The sequence below is a fragment of the Pan troglodytes genome, chromosome 10 (genome assembly GCF_028858775.2).
Source record: "Pan troglodytes isolate AG18354 chromosome 10, NHGRI_mPanTro3-v2.0_pri, whole genome shotgun sequence".
Taxonomy (NCBI): Eukaryota; Metazoa; Chordata; class Mammalia; order Primates; family Hominidae; genus Pan; species Pan troglodytes.
Window position 1 is genome coordinate 127,408,131 of NC_072408.2, and position 19,784 is coordinate 127,427,914.

Consider the following 19,784-nt stretch of genomic DNA (forward strand, 5'->3'; position numbering starts at 1 on the left):
ATTACAGGCCCCTGCCACCATGCCCGGCTACTTTTTGTATTTTTAGTAGAGATGGGGTTTTCCCATGTTGGCTAGGCTGGTATCAAACTCCTGTCCTCAAAAGATCCACTCTCCTCAGCCTCCCAAAGTGCTGGGATTACAGGCATTAGCCCCCGCGCCTGGCTGAATTTCTGTTGTTTATGAGCCATCCGGTCTACAGTACTTTGTTATAGCTGCCTGGATGGACTAACACAGCAGAAGTGTCTATTTTTCCACATCCTTACCAACACTCGTTATTTTGTTTGTTTGAGATGGAGTCTTGCTCTGTTGCCCAGGCTGGAGTGCAGTGGCACGATCTTGGTTCACTGCAACCTTCACCTCCCAGATTCAAGCGATTCTCCAGCCTCAGCCTCCCCAGTAGCTGGGACTACAGGCGTGCGCCACTACGCCTGGCTAATTTTTATATTTTTAGTAGAGACGGGGTTTCACCATGTTGGCCAGGATGGTCTCGAACTCCTGACCTTAGGCGATTAGCCGGCCTCGGCCTCCCAAAGTGCTGGGATTACAGGCACGAGCCACCGCACCCAGCCAGCACTTGTTATTTCTCTCCCCACTTCTTATTTTATTTTGTTTTACATTTCCCTGAAAACTGTTTATTGGCTTTTTGGATAGAAACGGGAATTTATTTGCGAGGAAGCATGATCCCATCACACTTCTGTTGGAGCCAGTGCATGGTCTCCTCTTTGCTGATTCTGTGTTTGGCCCCAGTGCAGCCTGTCCTGTGCTTCTTGTCTGTGATGCTGAAACCCGGCCTACTCAGCACCGCAGAGAAGTCCAGGCCATAGACACCCACACTTGGGTCATATTTGATACCCAGATTGATGTGTTCCTGGATCCCAAAATCAAAGTTTCCGGTATCTGAGAAGTTATTTTTTCTCAACTCATACTCCCGTACCTCTAGACGCTTCTCCAGGATTTCTTCTGCTTCGGCCTCTTGAACTATGCAGCGGACAGCATTTTCGGCTTTTCATTTTTCCGGATGTCAAACAATATGACAGTGTATCTGGCTTTGGAAAACACAGGGTCCGGGCTGCAAGCTGCTCCAATGCTTTGGCTGCAGGGATTAGTCTCTACTCTCCCCAACACAGATGTCGAGGCAGAGCTTGTGAATGCAAAGTTCCCACGTGGGGTTCTCCTTTTCATCTTCATCCTGTGCCTGATGGAGAACAGGAAGAGCTCTGCCCCCTTTTTAAAAATTAAGGCCATCCTAGTGGGTGATATCTTATTGTGGTTTTGATTTACATTTACTTAATGGCCAATGATGTTGAACATCTTTTTCATATGCTTTCTGGCCATTTGTTTATCTTCTTTGGAGAAATGTCTGTTCACTTACTTGGCTCATTTTTTTTTTGTTGAGACAGAGTCTTGTCCTTGTTGTCCAGGCTGGAGTGCAGTGGCACGATCTCAGCTCACTGCATCCTCTGCCTCCCAGGTTCAAGTGATTCTCCTGCCTCAGTCTCCCGAGTAGCTTGGATTACAGGCACCCACCACTACGCCTGGCTAATTTTTGTATTTTTAGTAGAGACAGGGTTTCGCCATGTTGGCCAGGATGGTTTCAAACGCCTGACCTCGTGATCTGCCCACCTCGGCCTCCCAAAGTGCTGGGGTTACAGGCGTGAGCCACCGTGCCTGGCTCACTTGGCCCATTTTTTAGAAGGGTTGTTTGTCTTTTTGTTGTTGAGTTCTTTATATATTCTGGATACTAAATTCTTATCAGACATATGATGTGCTAATATTGCCTCCCATTCTGCAGGTTGCCTGTTTACTTTCTTGATAATGTTCTTTGATGCAGAAAAGTTTTTACTTTTCATGAAATCCAGTTTGTCTCTTTTTTCTTTTGTTTCTTGTGATTTCAGTGTCAAATTGAAGAATCTGTTGCTAAATCCTAGATCATGAAGATTTATCTCTGTGGTTTATTTTATTTTATTTATTTTATTTTTTCTGAGATGGAGTTCACTCTTATTGCCCAAGCTGAAGTGCAATAATATGATCTCGGCTCACGGCAACCTCCACCTCCCAGGTTCAAGTGATTCTCCTGCCTCAGCCTCCCGAGTAGCTGGGACTACAGGCGTGAGCCACCACACCTGGCCTTATGGTTTCTTTTAATTTTTCTATGGTATTAGCTCCTACCTTTATGTCATTGATCTATTTTTTGTTGTTGTGTGTTTGTTTTTGAGACAGGGTCTCACTCTGTCGCCCAGGCTGGAGTGCAGTGCTACAATCTTGACTCACTGCAGTCTCCACCTCCCGGTACAAGTGACTCTTGTGCCTCAGTCACCCAAGTAGCTGGGACCACAGGTGTGTGCCACCATGCCTGGGCAGTTTTTGTACTTTTACTAGAGACGGGGTTTCACCATGTTGGCCAGGCTGGTCTCAAATTCCTAACCTCAGGTGATCTGCCCGTCTCGGCCTCCCAAAGTGCTGGGATTACAGGCATGAACCACCGTGCCCAGCCTCAATCTCCACCTCTTGATGGGAGGTCAGCATGCCCTTATAGGGTGGCGGGGGAATGGTTGGGGGCCGTCTTTGGAGAGAGTCTCCTACAGGAAGTTTTGGTAATAAGTTGGCTGTAAGGGGTTGGAGAGAAGAAGAACAGAAAAAGGCAGGCAGGGTATCATCCACATTTCTGGGTTGAGCCACTGGGCAGTTAGAGAAGCCTGGGGAGAAGCAAGAATGAGGTGAAGGAAATCAGTCATGGACATATTGAGTTTGAGCTCCCGTAGGCATCCAGGCCCCAGGAGCCCTGGGAATCAAATAAATGATAAACAAAACATGGAAGGGTACTTACAAGGGCTTATTTAACAAATATATTCAATAAATATTTATGGAACACTTTATGCTAATACTACCTAACATTTATGTGGTGCTAGCCATGGGTCAGGTACTTTGCATTTAAAAAAAAATTGAGTTATGGCCGGGTGCAGTGGCTCACACCTGTAATCCCAGCATTTGGGGAGGCCGAGGCGGGCGGATCACAAGGTCAGGAGATCGAGACCATCTTGGCTAACACAGTGAAACCCCGTCTCTACTAAAAATACAAAAAATTAGCTGGGTGCGGTGGCGGGTGCCTGTAGTCCCAGCTACTCCGGAGGCTGAGGCAGAAGAATGGCGTGAACCCGGGAGGCGGAGCTTGCAGTGAGCCGAGATAGTGCCACTGCAGTCCGGCCTGGGCGAAAGAGCAAGACTCTGTTCTCAAAAAAAAAAAAAAAAAAAAAAAAAAAAAAAAAAAAATTGAGTTGTAACATACATACAGTAAAATGCATAAATCTACCGTGGTGGTGGTGTTATTTTTGAGATGGAATCTCAAGAATGAGATTCCAACAGAGTTGCCCAGGCTGGAGGGCAGTGGCATGATCTCGGCTCACCGCAATCTCTGCCTCCCAGGCTCAAGCGATTCTCCTGCCTCAGCCTCCCGAGTAGCTGGGATTACAGGCACCTGCCACCACGCCTGGCTAATTTTTGTATTTTTAGTAGAGATGGGGTTTTGCCATGTTGCCCAGGCTGGTCTTGAACTCCTGTGCTCAAGTCATCCTCCCGCCTCAGCCTCCCAAAGTGCTGGGATTATAGGCATGAGCCCACCCTACAATGTACATTTCATTGAATTTTATATATCACCTTGCAGGTAAAGATATAGAACATTTCCAGCCCCAGAAAGCCCCCTCTCAGCCATGTTATATTTAATTTTCACATTGACCCTATGAGGTAGGTAGTGTGATTATTCCCATTTTTCGGATGATGAAACTGAGACTTAGGTGAAGCGACTTTCCCAAAACCACATGGGGATAGAGTCTGGACTCTAATTTAGGTCTATATGACTAGGAACGTGGATCCCTTTCCAGCCCACCAAGATTTCTCCCTAAGGCCAGACTCTTGACTCTCAGACCCTCTGAGACCAAGCTGGGGAACACCCCATTCCCTCACTGAGCTGGGACTGGACTCAGACCTCTGGGGGGCACCCTGAGGGCAGGAGCTAGGTGGTCCAGCCTCCACTGGAGAATGGGAGCCCCTCATTTGTGGCTCTGTGGGAGGTACAGGGCCAGGGAAGATGTGGATTTAGGGTGAAGAGGGAAGAATGAGACGGGCCCTTCCATGTCCCCATCAGTCAGGGAGGGGGCCACCTGTGGGTGGTGCTGGCCGAGGCTACACCTGCTGCACTCATTTCCCAGCAATGGGCCCCGGGGAAGATCAGCTTTGACCACGCCTCATCGACTTGATAGGGGAGAGGAGGGGAGCCACACCTGTCAGAACGACTTCAGGCCCTGCTTCCCAAGCATCCCTCAGACCTGCCAGGAGGCTCCTGGGAACGTCTCCTGGGCCTCCTTGAGGAGGACAGAGGAGGCTCCTCCCCAACCCCACGTGTCTGCCCCGCGCACCGCTCTGACCTCTTCTATCCTCTCCTCAAGCTAAAACTGACCTCCTCGCTCTTCTCCCAACCTGTGAAGCCCCTACTTGCCTCAGGGCCTTTGCACTCAATGTTCCCTCCATCTGGAACCTTCTGCTTCCTGGATTTTGCATGGCGGATGTCTTCTCATGCGTCCTGGCTCAAATGTCACCTCTTTAGAGGGCTATTCCCTGGACAAGTTGCCCTATTTAGTGCTCTCCTCACCAGCCAGCACAATGGTGCCAGATGGCCTGGATTTGAATCACAGCTCCACCTGCTCCAATGCTGTGTGGCACTGGGCAGGTTACTTAACTTCACTGTTAAGCCACAATTTCCTCAGCTGTAAGGTGGGAGTGGTGATTACAGCCTCATCATGTGGTAGCAAGGATCAAATTATTTAACATCTGTTGGCAATGCCTGACCCATAGCAGATGCTTTACACGTATTAGCTTTTATTCACGTAAATGCTTATCCCATGCTGAAATGATTCTGGGTATTGATTTGTTTACTTGGTTTTTCCATCTCCCCCAATTAAAATGAGCCCCATGAGGCTGAGTGGGGTGGCTCACGCCTGTAATCCCAGTCCTTTGGGAGGCCAAGGTGGTTGGATCACTTGAGGTCAGAAGTTTGAGACCAGCCTGGTCAACACGGTGAAACGCTGTCTCTACTAAAAATACAAAAAATTATCCGGGCATGGTGGCAGACACCTGAATCCAGCTACTCAGGAGGCTGATGCAGGAGAATCACTTGAACCCAGGAGGTGGAGGCTGCAGTGAGCCAAGATCGCACCATTGCATTCCAGCCTGGGCGACAGCGAGATCCCATCTCAAAAAAAAAAAAAAAAAGAAAAAGAAAGAAAAAAGAATGAGCCTCGTGAAGATGGTGGTTTTTTCTGTTTTGTTCACCGCTGTATCCCCAGTACTCCAACACTGCCTGGCACACAGTGATAAATGCTGGTTGAATAATCAAATGAGTAAACCAGGTTACTAAACGTTGATTAAATAATTGAATAAATGAATAAACTGGGTGACTGGATTCTTCTACTTGCAGCTCCCCAAACGTGCCATGCTCACTCTCATTTCCCGACCTCTGCTTTTGCTGTTCCCTCTGCCTGGAACTATTCACCAGGAGAAGGGAGGGAAGTGACAAAGGGGAGATCACCTGGCAGTGGCCCAGGTCCCTCTCTTGTCCTCGTTTCACTGCTGCCTGCACCGGATACTCACCAGAGAACCAGGGAGCAAGAATCTAGACTCTCCAGGACTCGAGTCACCTGTTACCACCACTTGTTCTGCAACTGGGGAAACTGAGGCCCAGAGAGAGGAAAGAACTCAGCCAAGTTTCCATGCTCAAGGGCAGTGCTCGTCCCTCTCCACTGTACATGTCTCACCCGGAGGCTGTTTCCCACGTGCATGCCGTATCTGCTCCCAGCATGGGGCCCAGAGAGAGGCGGTGGGTGAGGGGCTGCGCCCTGCCTGTGGGCCACTGCCCTCCTCCCTGCCCACTGAGGAGCGAGCAGGGTGGCCCGGGCTAGTGAATTCACATGCTCCTGACTTAGACTCACATGAGTCACCATCCCGACACTTTCACTTATTAGCCATGTGACCTTGGGCTCTCTGAGCCTTGGTTCACTACCCTGTAGAATGAGGAGACAAAACCTAACCCTCTTCCCCCAGCATTGCTGGAAAGTTTTGTTTTGTTTTGTTTTGTTTCTTGAGACAGTCTCTGTCACCCAGGCTGGAGTCACAGTGAATCTCAGCTCACCGCAACCTCCGTCTCCCGGGTACAAGCAATTCTTATGTCTCAGCCTCCCAAGTAGCTGGGACTACCGGCACCTGCGACCACACCTGGCTGATTTTTGTATTTTTAGTAGAGATGGGGTTTTGCCATGTTGGCCAGGCTGGTCTCCAACTCCTGATCTCAGGTGATCCACTCACCTCAGCCTCCCAAAGTGCTGGGATTACAGGTATGAGCCACCGGCAATCCCAGGAAATGAGCCCCTGGAAATATTTCTATTATAATAAAAGTTCACATGTATCGAGCACTTATCCTCAACTACCCTGAGGGGCAGGTATGAATTTTATCCCCATTTTCCAGATAAGGAAACTGAGGCTCAGAATGGGGAAATAACTCTTCGGAGGTCACACAGCTAGCAGGAAGTAGAGCAGGAATTCCAATCCAGGCAGGCCGACTTCAGAGCTCACATGCCTAGCCATATGAATGCATCAGGCATACAATAGTAGGCGCTCAATGGCTATTAGCTACTGGTGGCCCTCTGACCAAGGCCCTAGGAAGAACTTGCTTTCATGTTGGCACCGTTTTCCAGGACAAACTCCGTCTTTTGTTTATTTTCTTCCCCTCTAATCCCTGCTTGGAAACACAAGGCCTCTTAGCAGCCCCTCTCTGAGGGATTTTCGGATTATTCCCACCTTGATTAGTTCCAGTTTCTCCTGCAGAAGCAGGAGTTATTTTGGGGCCTTGATGGCTCCCTCTGGCTGCCTGCGACCTCCACCCCGTTGCAGACACCTCTCCCTTCACCTGCATGGCTCATTAGCCGCATTCTGCTGCTCGGCTGCTGCTTTCTGTGCCCGCAGTTCCCCGCCCTACCTCGAGGGCCAGCACCTGCTCTCCTCCTCCCGGACCCCACAGCCACTCCTGCCACCCCACTATTTTGCAGGGATAGAGGCTGTTATCTGTTTCTTTTTTTAATTACCATTTTAATTTTTTATTTTTTGAGACGGAGTCTCGCTCTGTTGCTCAGGCTGGAGTGCAGTGGTGAGATCTCTGCTCACTGCAACTGCCACCCCCCAGGTTCAAGCGATTCTCCTGCCTCAGCCTCCCGAGTAGCTGGGACTATAGGCATGCGCCACCATGCACCGCTAATGTTAATTTTGTCACCTGTGTCCTAATCCTCAGACCCCAACTTTGCCTCAGAGCAATGACCCTCCCTCCAGTTCCAGGATTTTCCCAGACTCGAGCAAAAGCTCACACACCATTTGGATGCAAATGTGTTTGGCTGGTGTTCCCACTCCCTGTTCCTGTGGGAACCCAGTCCTCAATGTCATTCAGCCTGGGGCGGGAGCAGTAAAAACTCCCAAGGATGCATTTTATGTGATGTATATTTTACCACAATTAAAATAAAATTCCCAAGGGGTCACAGGACGCCTCCCCGCCTCTGCCACCATGTTATGTCGCCGTGCGTGGGGCCCACGTCACAGGCGTGGGGCGTGGGTTCTGTGGTAGCTGTCTGTTCTCTCTCTGCTCCTGGCTCTTCTTTCCAGCTCTGCGTTCTGCCTCTGCCAGGGCCGCCTGCAGGCCTTGCTTGCTTTTCAAAAATAACTCTTGAGTCTCTCACTGAGCTTGGGGGCTGCTTCCTGGGTGTCCCGGGCTGTGTGTTAATCCTTCCAATGCAAAACTTCCTGAAGCTTAAGACTCTGGGCTGGGCGAGGGAACTGGTCACCAGTGTCGGGCTGAAGTAGCTCAGATACTGACCTGCTGTTCCAGCACCTATGGTAAGGGCAGGTGGGTCCTTCCCAGTGACAGCAAGTCATTCATTCACTCATTAATTCAGATATTTATCAAGCTTCCACTAGTGCCTATTGGCTGCTGAGCACACCCCCAGGTGGCCCCTGTTGGTTTCCCATTTGCTCCTCTTTGAATTTCCATTTCCTTCTCTAAAGTAGGGGTTCTCCTTTTTTTTTTTTTTTTTTTTTTGTTAGCTCACTGCAGCCTCTACCTCCTGGGCTCCATCGATCCTCTTAATTCAGCCTCCAGAGTAGATGAGACTACAGGCAGTTGCCACCACGCCCAACTAATTTTGTTTATGTTTTGTAGAGATGAGGTCTCAAGGCCGGGCGCGGTGGCTCACGCCTGTAATCCCAGCACTTTGGGAGGCCGAGGCGGGCGGATCACTTGAGGTCGGGAGTTTGAGACCAGCCTGACCAATATGGAGAAACCCCGTCGCTACTAAAAAATACAAAATTGGCCGGGCGTGGTGGCGCATGCCTGTAATCCCAGGTACTTGGGAGGCTGAGGCAGGAGAATTGCTTGAACCCAGGAGGCAGAGGTTGCAGTGAGCTGAGATCGCGCCATTGCACTCCAGCCTGGGCAACAAGAACGAAACTCCGTCTCAAAAAAAAAAAAAAAAAAAAAAAAAAGAGATGAGGTCTCGCTCTATTGCCCAGGCTGGTCTCAAACCCCTGGGCTCAAGGGATCCTCCTGCTTCAGCCTCTCAAAAGTGCTGGGATTACAGGCATGAGCCACCACGCCTGGCCAAATAGGGGTTCCTAAATTGGGGTGGCCATCAGTCCCAGTGGGAAACAGATGGCAAGCTCAAATTGGGTGACTTAAGGAAGGCTGACTAAAGGGATCATTTAGATGTGGACAGGGTGTACAGAAATCGCAGGAGACAGTGCAGTGCCGAGACTGGTTACAATGGGAGGGCTGTTACCTCCTTAGGCATGGCAGGAGCAGTTCCCACTAGCCAGAAAGTTATGTGGAGAGGGTCACTTTAAGAGAAGCTGTTGGCCAGATGAGGTGGCTCATGCCTGTAATCCTAGCACTCTGGGAGGCTGAGGTAGGTGGATCACTCGACATCAGGAGTTCGAGACCAGCCTGGCCAACATGGTGAAACCCTGTCTCTACTGAAAATACAAAATTAGCCAGGCGTGGTGGCACGTGCCTGTAGTCCCAGCTATTCAGGAGGCTGAGGCAGGAGAATCGCTTGAACCTAGGAGGTGGAGGTTGCAATGAGCCAAGGTTGCGCCACTGCACTCCAGCCTGGGTGACAGAGCAAGACTCTGTCTAAAAAAAAAAAAAAGAAAGAAAAAAAAAGAGAAGCTGTGACCTTCTGTTAACCAGCCTGAGGTGCCCTTCAGGAGGAAGCAGATGCATAAATACCCTGAGTCACTCCACCTTCTCCCTTCAGTCTCCTCCCGGGGGCTCCTCCTTGCCCAAACCAGATTAGAAGCCAGGGGATATGGAAGGCTGTTGAGTCTGAACAGCTGAGTCTCCTTGGGCACACGGCAGGCTGGGGAAGTGCCCCAGATGGGCAAATGGAGGATATCGGACCTCTTCCCTGCTAGTAGTAATGGGGGTAGGAATAGTAAGTGATAGAATAGATACTTAATAAATATTAGCTATTATACTGGTAGTGTTCATATTAGTTTATTGACTCCTGTGTAACAAATTACCCCAAAACTTAATGGCTTTAAACAATAATATTTATTACCCTACATGGTTTCTGTGGGCCAGGAATTGGGAACAGCTTAACTGAGCGGTTCTGGCTCATGAAGTTGTGGTCGTGGGTACAAAAAAAAAAAAAAAAAGCTAGAAAGAAAGAATAACAGCCTGGGTAACATGGCAAAATCCCGTCTCTACCCCCCCAACCACACACAAAAATTAGCCAGGTATGGTGGCACATGTCTGTAGTCCCAGTTACTTGGGAGGTTGAGGTGGGAGGATGGCTTGAGCCTGGAGATCAAGGCTGCAGTGAGCTGAGATCGTGCCACTGCATTCCAGCCCGGGTGACAGAGTGAGACCCTGTCTCAAAAAGAAAAAAAAAAGTGAATGAATAAATGAATAAGACCTAGTATTTGATGGCACAACAGGGTGTGACTATGGTCAATTATATGTATATATATATATAAAATTGTTGTTGCATTTTAGCTTTTTAATTTATTTTTTAAATTAAATTAAATTAAAAATTTTTTTTTTGAGTTGGAGTCTTGCTATGTCACCCAGGCTGGAGTGCAGTGGTGCGATCTCACCTGCAACCTCCACCTCCTGGGTTCAAGTGATTCTCCTGCCTCGGCCTCCCAAGTAGCTGGCACTACAGGTGCCTACCACCAAGCCTGGCTAATTTTTTGTATTTTTAGTAGAGATGGGGTTTTACCATGTTGTCTAGGCTGGTCTCAAACTCCTGACCTCAGATGATCGGCCCGCCTCAGGCTCCCAAAGTGCTGAGATTACAGGCGTGAGCCACCGCGCCCGGCCTAATAATTTAATTGTACATTTTAAAATAACTCGAGAGTGTAATTGGATTGTTTGCAACACCAAGGATAAATGCTTGAAGGGATGGGTACCCCATTTTCCATGATGTGATTATTTCACATTGCAAGCCTGCATCCAGACATCTCACGTACCCCATAAGTATATGTACCTACGATGTATCCATAAAAATTAAAAAATTAAATAAAATACTTAGGTTAAAAAAATGTCAGCCAGTCACCCAAAGGCTTGCCTGGGATTGAAGGACCTACTCGGCTCACCCACATGGCTGGCAGGCTGGTGCTGCCTTCTGGCAGGAGGATTTAGTTACTTGCCATCCAGACCCTTCCACAGGGCTGCTTGAATGTCCTCATGACATGGTGGTTGGCTTCCCCATGAAAGAGTGATCAGGCCAGGCGCGGTGGCTCATGCCTGTCATCCCAACACTTTGGGAGGCTGAGGCGGGCGGATCACTCGAGGTCAGGAGTTTGAGAACAGCCTGGCCAACATGGTGACACCCCGTCTCTACTAAAAATACAAAAATTAGCCAGGTGCGGTGGCGGGTGCCTGTAATCCCAGCTACTTGGGAGGTTGAGGCTGGAGAGCATCTCTTGAACCTGGGAGGAAGAGGTTGCAGAGAGTCAAGATCATGCCACTGCACTCCAGGCTGGGTGACAGAGCAAGGCTCTGTCTTAAAAAAAAAAAAAAAAAAAAAGGCCAGGCAGGCACGGTGGCTCACACTTGTAATCCCAGCACTTTGGGAGGTCGAGGCGGGCAGATCACGAGGTCAACAGATTGAGACCATCCTGGCCAACATGATGAAACCCCGTCTCTACTAAAAATACAAAAATTAGCTGGGCGTGGTGGCACGTGCCTGTAATCCCAGCTACTCGGGAGGCTGAGGAAGGAGAATTACTTGAACCCAGAAGGTGGAGTGGCCCAATCTTGGCTCACTGCACTCCAGACTGGTGACAGAGTGAGACTCTGTCTCAAAAAGAAAAAAAAGCAAAAACAAAAAGAAAAAAAAAAAGAGTGGTCAATGTGTTTTATGGCCTCCCTCATCTCAAAAACCACAAGCTGTCATTTCCACTATCTCCTATTGGTGACAGTGGTCAGCCCTATTTAATGTGGAGGTGCTGGAATCCCGAGAAGCAGAACCACTGGAGGCCTTCGTGGAGGTTGGCTGCCATGGTTCTCAATAAATTAGCTAATTTAAATTCCATTTAAGCTGGGTGCGGTGGCTCATGCCTGTAATACCAGCACTTTGGGAGGCTGAGGTGGGAGGATCACTTGAGGTCAGGAGTTCAAGACCAGTCTGGCCAACGTGATGAAACCCCATCTCTACTAAAAATACAAAAATCAGCTGGGTGTGGTGGCAGGCACCTGTAATCCCAGCTACTCAGGAGGCTGAGGCAGGAGAATCACTTGAACCAGGGAGGCAGAGGTTGCAGCGAACCGAGATTGCACCACTGCACTCCAGCCTGGGCGACAGAGTGAGACTCCATCTCAAAACAAAACGAAACAAAACAAAAAAAATTCCATTTAAGTCTCAAAACCCTGTGGGGCTATCTAAAAAAACAGAAACAAAGATCCTATCAGAGAATGATTATTATTATTACTTTACCATGAAAGAAAGTATTATTCTCTTTTCAGATGAGAAAATAGAGTCACAGAGAAGTGAAATAGCTTGCCCAAGATTGTAAACTAGGAAGTGGCAGAGCCAAGAATTGAACCCAGGTGAAGATCTTCCTTTCTTTCTTTCTTTCTTTCTTTTTTGAGACAGAGTCTCACTCTGTCGCCAGGCTGGAGTGCAGTGGTGAGATCTCGGCTCACTGCAACCTCCACCTCCCTGGTTCAAGTGATTCTCCTGCCTCAGCCTCCCGAGTAGCTGGGATTACAGGCATGCGCCACCACACCCAGCAATTTTTGTATTTTTAGTAGAGACGGGGTTTCGCCATGTTGGTCAGGATGGTCTTGATCTCAATCTCGTGATCTGCCTGCCTTGGCCTCCCAAACTGCTGAGATTACAGGCGTGAGCCACCGTGCCTGGCTGTGAAGTTTTTTTTTTTTTGAGATGGAGTCTCATTCCATTGCCCAGGCTGGAGCACAGTGGCGCGATCTCAGCTCTCTGCAACCTCCAACTCCCAGGTTCAGGCGATTCTTTGGCCTCATCCTCCCAAATAGCTGGGATTACAGGCACGCGCCACCACCCCCAGCTAATTTTTGTATTTTTAGTAGAGACGGGGTTTTCACCATGTTGGCCAGGCTGGTCTCGAACTCCTAACCTCAGGTGATCCACCTACCTCAGCCTCCCAAAGTGCTGGGATTACAGGCGTCTTTGCAGTCCATCCTCCTGGCCCTGTTCTAGGTAATCACCCATCTGCTATCTGTCATTACATTCAACTGATAAGAACAGTTACTGCCAGCACAGTGGCTCACACCTGTAATCTCAGCACTTTGGGAGGCTGAGACGGGCAGATAACCTGAGGTCAGAAGTTTGAGACCAGCCTGGTTCAAACGATCCTCTTGCCTTAGCCTCCTGAGTAGCTGGGACTACAGGTGCGTGCCACCATGCCCAGCTAATTTCCTTTTCCTTTTTTTTTTTGTAGAGATGGGGGTCTCACTATGTTGCCCAGGCTGGCCTCAAACTCCTGGCCTCAAGCAATTCTCCTGTCTCGGCCTCCCAAAGTGCTGGGATTACAGGTGTGAGCCACCGTGCCTGGCCTGATAATTACTTATTTTTTATTGCTCAATACTATTCCACCATATCAATATAACACAAGTCATTTATTCAGTTCTCTTGTTGAGCAACATTTGGGTTGTCTCCGGTTTGGGGCTCTTCTGACTAAAGCTGCTATGAAGTTCATGTATGCCTTTTGTGTGGACAGATAGTTTCATTTGTCTCAGGCAAATAGCTAGGAGAATTACTAGATCATATGGGAAGTGTATATTTAACTTTATAAGAAACTGCCAAACTTTTCCAATGTAATTGTGCCATTTTACACTCCCACCAGCAGCTTATGAGAGCTCCAGTTGCTCCATGTCCTCACCAACACTTTGTATCATCAGTCTTGTTAATTTTAGCCATTCTAGTCTGTGTGTAGTGGTGACTTATTATGGTTTTAATTTGTACTCCCCTGCCAACTGAAGATATTGAGCATCTTTTCATCATGCTTATTTGCCATTTGTATGTCTTCTTCTGTAAAGTATTTGTTCAATTATTTAGCCTATTTTTTTTTTTACTGGGTGTGATGGTTAATACTGAATGTCGACTTCATTGGATTGAAGGATGCAAATTATTGTTCCCGGGTGTTTCTGTGAGGGTGTTGCTGAAGGAGATTAACATTTGAGTCAGTGGACTGAGAGAGACAGACTCACCCTCAATCTGGGTGGGCATTATCTAATCAGATGCCAGAGCGGCTAGGATAAAGCAGGCAGAAGAAAGTAGAATGAGCAGACTCCCTGAGTCTTCCGGCTTTCATCTTTCTCCCATGCTGGATGCTTCCTGCCCTCGAACATCAGACTCCAAGTTCTTCAGCTTTTGGACTCTTGGACTTACACCAGTGATTTGCCAGGGGCTCTTGGGCCTTTGGCCACAGACTGAAGGCTGCCACCGGGAGCTTCCCTACTTTTGAGGTTTTGGGACTCAGACTGGCTTCCTTGGTCCTCAACTTGCAGACGGCCTATTGTGGGACTTCACTTTGTGATCGTGTGAGTCAAAACTCCTTAATAAACTCCCCTTCATATATACATCTATCCTGTTAGTTCTGTCCCTCTAGAGAACCCTGACTAATACAGATTTTGGTACTGAAAATGGGGTGGTTCTAGAGGAACAGAATTTCTTTTTTTTTTTTTTTTTTTTTTGAGTCAGAGTTTTGCTCTTGTTGCCCAGGCTGGAGTGCAATGGCACAATCTTGGCTCACTGCAGCCTCCGCCTCCCAGGTTCAAGTGATTCTCCTGCCTCAGCCTCCTGAGTAGCTGGAATTACAGGCTCCTGTCACCATGCCCAGCTATTTTTTTTTTTGTTGTTGTTATTTTTAGTAGAGATGGGGTTTCACCATGTTGGCCAGGCTGATCTCGAACTCCTGACCCCAGGTGATCCACGCACCTCAGCCTCCCAAAGTGCTGGGATTACACACGTGAGCCACTGCGCCCAGCCGAGGAATGGAATTTTAAGGATGGATTTTTTTAGTTGGTTTTGGGGTCTCTGGAGTTGGCTGCTTAATTTGATTAGACCCAAAAATGCTAAGGACTCTACTTCTAATAGTATGGAGAAGACTGATAGTCCTTGGCGTGAACTGTTTAGAAAGTTATGCAAAACAGGGCCAGGTGCGGTGGCTCATGCCTGTAATCCCAGTACTGTGGGAGGCCGAGGCGGGTGGATCACGAGGTCAAGAGATCGAGACCATCCTGGCCAACATGGTGAAACCCCGTCTCTACTAAAAATACAGAAGTTAGCTGGGTGTGGTGGCACTTGCCTGTAGTCCCAGCTGCATGGGAGGCTGAGGCAGGAGAATCACTTGAACCCGGGAGACAGAGGTGCAGTGAGCAGAGATCCCGTCATTGCACTCCAGCCTGGTGATAGAGCGAGACTCTGTCTCAAAAAAAAAAGTTATGCAAGATAAATGCTTTTGATACGCCTGATCCACCACTCATGAGAGGCGAGAGGCAAGGAGTTTAGTGACTCTATACATAATACCTTTGGCCATTTGTGGAGAACCAAGGAATATAATGAAGTTGGTTGATTGCTCCTAAGTTTGCTGGACAAAGTGACGAAAGAAAAGGATGAGCTCAGGGGTTCTAGCTCCCAGCTCCAGAAGCACATACTGAGCCTCAAGTCTTCTAAGATTGCCCTGAGTGAGAGTCTTATCTCCTGTAGACAAAGGGCTGAAATTGTGGAAAATCAGACACACACCCTTATCATGAGAGTGGCTGACCTGCAAGGAAAGGTGCACGCTCCGTCTCGCCAGGTATCTACTGTTAAAGTTAGGGCATTGATTGGAAAGGAATGGGGTCTGCAACTTGGAATGGGGACATTTGGGAGGAACCTGATGAAGCCAGGGACACTGAGCATGTAAACGCTGATGAGCCTTTTTTGCCAGAGGAAACAGTCTCCCCACCCCTAGTGGTGACAACATCCCCTCCCCACCTATGCTATCATCAGCCTTTCCACCTTCGTCTAAGGAGATTAACCATGCACTGTCTGAGGCAACAGTGATGGCCTCCCCTGAGGCAGTTGCCAGGCAAGACAACGCTGATTCTCCTCAGGACCCACCACCAACACCCCTGTTTGCTTCTAGACCTGTAACTAGACTCAACTCCCGGCAGGCCCGTAGAAGTGAGGTTCAGAGTGTGACCCTCAAGGAGGTGTGCTGCACTGCAAAAGAACTGGTTGAGTTTTCTAACTTATATAAGCAAAAATCTGGAGAACAGGCATGGGAATGGATTTTAAGGGTGTGGGATAATGGTGGAAGGAACATTAAGTTGGATCAGGCTGAATTTATTGATATGGGCCCACTAAGCAGGGATCCTGCATTTAATGTTGCAGCTTGGGGAGTTAAAAAAGTGTTCTGTTTATTTGCTTGGTTAGCTGAAATAGGAATCAAAAGATGGCCCACTGTGTGCGAGCTGGAAATGCCTGATCTCCCTTGGTTTAATATAGAGGAAGGGATCCAAAGGCTTAGGGAGATTGGGATGCTGGAGTGGATTAGTCACTTTAGACCTACTCATTCCAGCTGGGAGTGTCCAGAAGACATACCCTCTACCAATACTTTGTGAAATAGATTTGAGAGGGGAGCACCTGCATCCCTGAGGAGCCCTGTGATTGCTCTTCTCTGTTTGCCAGATCTTACAGTGGGAACTGCAGTCACTCAATTAGAAAATTTAAATGCAACAGGAATAATTGGATCCTGAGGTGTCAGGGGCCAAGTGGCGGCACTCAACTGTCAGAGGCAAGGTGGGTATAGTTACCATAATGGACAGCAGAGGCAAAGCAGCAATCAGAATAGTATGACTTATGTAGAGCTCTGGCATTGGCTAATTAATCACGGTATTCCTAGAAATGAAATTGAGAGGAAGCCTACTGCATTCTTACTTAATTTGTATAAGCAGAAAACTTCCAGGTCAAGTGGACAAAAGACTAATTTGAATTATAAAAACAGAGAATCACGGCCCCTCAATCAATTTCCAGACTTGAACCAGTTTACAGACCCAGAACCCCTTGAATAAAGGGGAGGCCAAGACCCTTTGAGGAAGAACCCCACTACCTTTCTGACAATCTATACCATTAATCTTTCTTCCATCCTTCCCCAGGCAGACCTCCCCACGGTAACTGTGCACTGGGGAAAGGGGAATGATCAGATTTTTGGAGGACTATGGGACACTGGCTCTGAGCTGACATTGATTCCAGGGAACTCAAAACACTGTGGTCTTCCAGTTAAAGTAGGGGCTTATGGAGGTCAGGTAATTCACGGAGTTTTAGCTCAGGTCCAACTTACAGTGGGTCCAGTGGGTCCCTGGACTCATCCTGTGGTCATTTCCCCAATCAGAATGCATGATTGGCATAGACATACTTAGCAGCAGGCAGAACCCCCACATTGGCTTCCTGACTGGTAGGATGAGGACTATTATAGTGGGAAAGGCCAAATGGAAGTCGTTAGAGCTGCCTCTACCTAGAAAAATGGTAAATCAAATACAACATTGCATCCCTGGAGGGACTGCAGAGATTAGTGCCACCAACAAGGACTTGAAAGATGCGGGGGTGGTGATTCCCACCACATCCCCATTTAACTCTCCTATTTGGCCTATGCAGAAGACAGATGGATCTTGGAGAATGACAGTGGATTACTGTAAGCTTAACTAAGTGATGACTCCAGTTGCAGCTGCCGTACCTGTACCAGATGTGGTTCCATTGCTTGAACAAATTAACACGTCTCCTGGTACCTGGTATGCAGCCATTGATTTGGCAAGTGCCTTTGTCTCCATTCCTGTCCATAAGGCCCACGAGAAGCAATTTGCCTTCAGCTGGCAAGGCCAGCAATATACCTTCACTGTCCTACCTCGGGGGTATATCAACTCTCTGGCTTTGTGTCATTATTTGGTTGGCAGAGATCTTGATCGTTTTTCCCTTCCACAAGGTATCATACTGGTCCATTACATTGATGACATTATGCTGATTGGATCCAGTGAGCGAGAAATAGCAAACACATACAACTTGATGAGACATTTGCATGCCAAGGGATGGGAAATAAATCCGACTAAAATTCAGGGACCTTCTACCTCAGTAAAATTTCTAGGGGTCCAGTGGTGTGGGGCCTGTTGAGATATCTCTTCTAAGGTGAAGGATAAGTTGCTGCATTTGGACCCTCTTACAACCAAGAAAGAGGCACAACGCCTCGTGGCTATTTGGATTTTGGAGACAATACATTCCTCATTCGGGTTTGTTATTCTGGCCCATTTATTGAGTGAGCCGAAAGGCTGCCAGTTTTGAGTGGGGTTCAGAACAGGAGAAGGCTCTGCAACAGGTCCAGGCTTCTGTGCAAGCTGCTCTGCCACTTGGGCCATATGACCCAGCAGATCCCGTGGCACTTGAGGTGTCAGTGGCAGACAGGGATGCTGTTTGGAGCCTTTGGCAGGCTCCCATAGATGAATCACAGTGGAGGCCTCTAGGATTTTGGAGCAAGGTCCTGACATGTTCTGCAGGTAACTACTCTCCTTTTGAGAGACAGCTCTTGACCTGTTACTGGGCTTTGGCAGAAACTGAACATTTGACGATGGGTTATCAAGTCACCAAGTGACCTGAACTGCCTGTCAAGAACTGGGTGCTGTCTGACCCATCTAGCCATAAAGTTGGGCATGCACAGCAGCATTCCATCATCAAATGGAAGTAGTATGTACATGATGGGGCTTGAGCAGGTCCTGAAGGCACAAGTAAGTTACATGAGGAAGTGGCTCAAATGCCCATGATCTCCACTCCTGCCACCCTGCCTTCTCTTCCCCACCCAGCACCGATGGCCTCATGGGGAGTTCCCTATGATCTGTTGACAGAGGAAGAGAACACTAGGGCCTGGTTTACAGATGGTTCTGCATGATATGCGGGCACCACCCCAAAGTGGACAGCTGCAGCACTATAGCCCCTTTCTAGGACATCCCTGAAGGACAGTGGTGAAGGGAAATCTTCCCAGTGGGCAGAACTTCAAGTGGTGTACCTGGTAGTGCACTTTGCCTGGAAGGAGAAATGGCCAGATGTGTGATTATATACTGATTCATGGGCTGTGGCCAATGGTTTGGCTGGATGGTCAGGGACTTGGAAAAAGCATGATTCAAAAATTGGTGACAAAGAAATTTGGGGAAGAGGTATGTAGATGGACCTCTCTGAGTGGTCAAAAACTGTGAAGATATTTGTATCCCAGGTGAATGCTCACCAAAGGGTGACCTCAGCAGAGTAGGACTTTAATAATCAAGTAGATAGGATGACTCATTTTGTGGACACCGCTCAGCTTCTTTCCCCAGCCACCCCTGTCATCACCTAATGGGCCCATGAAAAAATTGGCCATGGTGGCAGGAATGGAGGTTATGCATGGGCTCAGCAACATGGACTTCCACTTACCAAGCTGACCTGGCTACAGCTACTGCTGAGTGCCCAATTTGCCAGCAGCAGAGACCAACACTGAGCCCTCGATATGGCAGCATTCCTCAGGGTGATCAGCCAGCTACCTGGAGGCAGGTTGACTATATTGAACCTCTTCTATCATGGAAAGGGCAGTGGTTTGTCCTCACCGGAATAGACACTCCGGATATGGTTTTGCCTATCCTGCATGCAATGCTTCCGCCAAGACTACCATCCATGGACTCACAGAGTGCCTTATCCACCGTCATGGTATTCCACACAGCATTACCTCTGACCATGGCACTCACTTTGCAGCTAAAGAAGTGTGGTACTGGGCTCATGCTCATGGAATTCACTGGTCTTACCATGTTCCTCATTATCCCGAAGCAGCTGGATTGATAGAACAGTGGAATGGCCTTTTGAAGTCACAATTACAGTGCCAACTAGGTGACAATAGTTTGCAGGCCTGGGGCAAAGTTCTCCAGAAGACCACGTATGCTCTGAATCAGTGTCCAATATATGGTACTGTTTCCCCCATAGCCAGGATTAATGGGTCCAGGGGTGGAAGTGGAAGTGGCACCAATCACCGACACCCCTAGTGACCCACTAGCAAAATTTTTGCTTCTTGTTCCCGCAACATTATGTTCTGCTAGCCTAGAGGTCTTAGTTCCAGAGGGAGGAACACTGCCACCAGGAGACACAACAATGATTCCATTAAAGTGGAAGTTAAGATTGTCACCTGGATACTTTGGGCTCCTCCTGCCTCTAAGT

General features: G+C 48.3%; 1 pseudogene; it reads right to left on the bottom strand.

Moving 5' to 3' along the window:
- Positions 1-661: 661 nt before the first annotated feature.
- Positions 662-19,282, bottom strand: LOC101058439 (large ribosomal subunit protein uL5-like; annotated as a pseudogene).
- Positions 19,283-19,784: the final 502 nt, after the last annotated feature.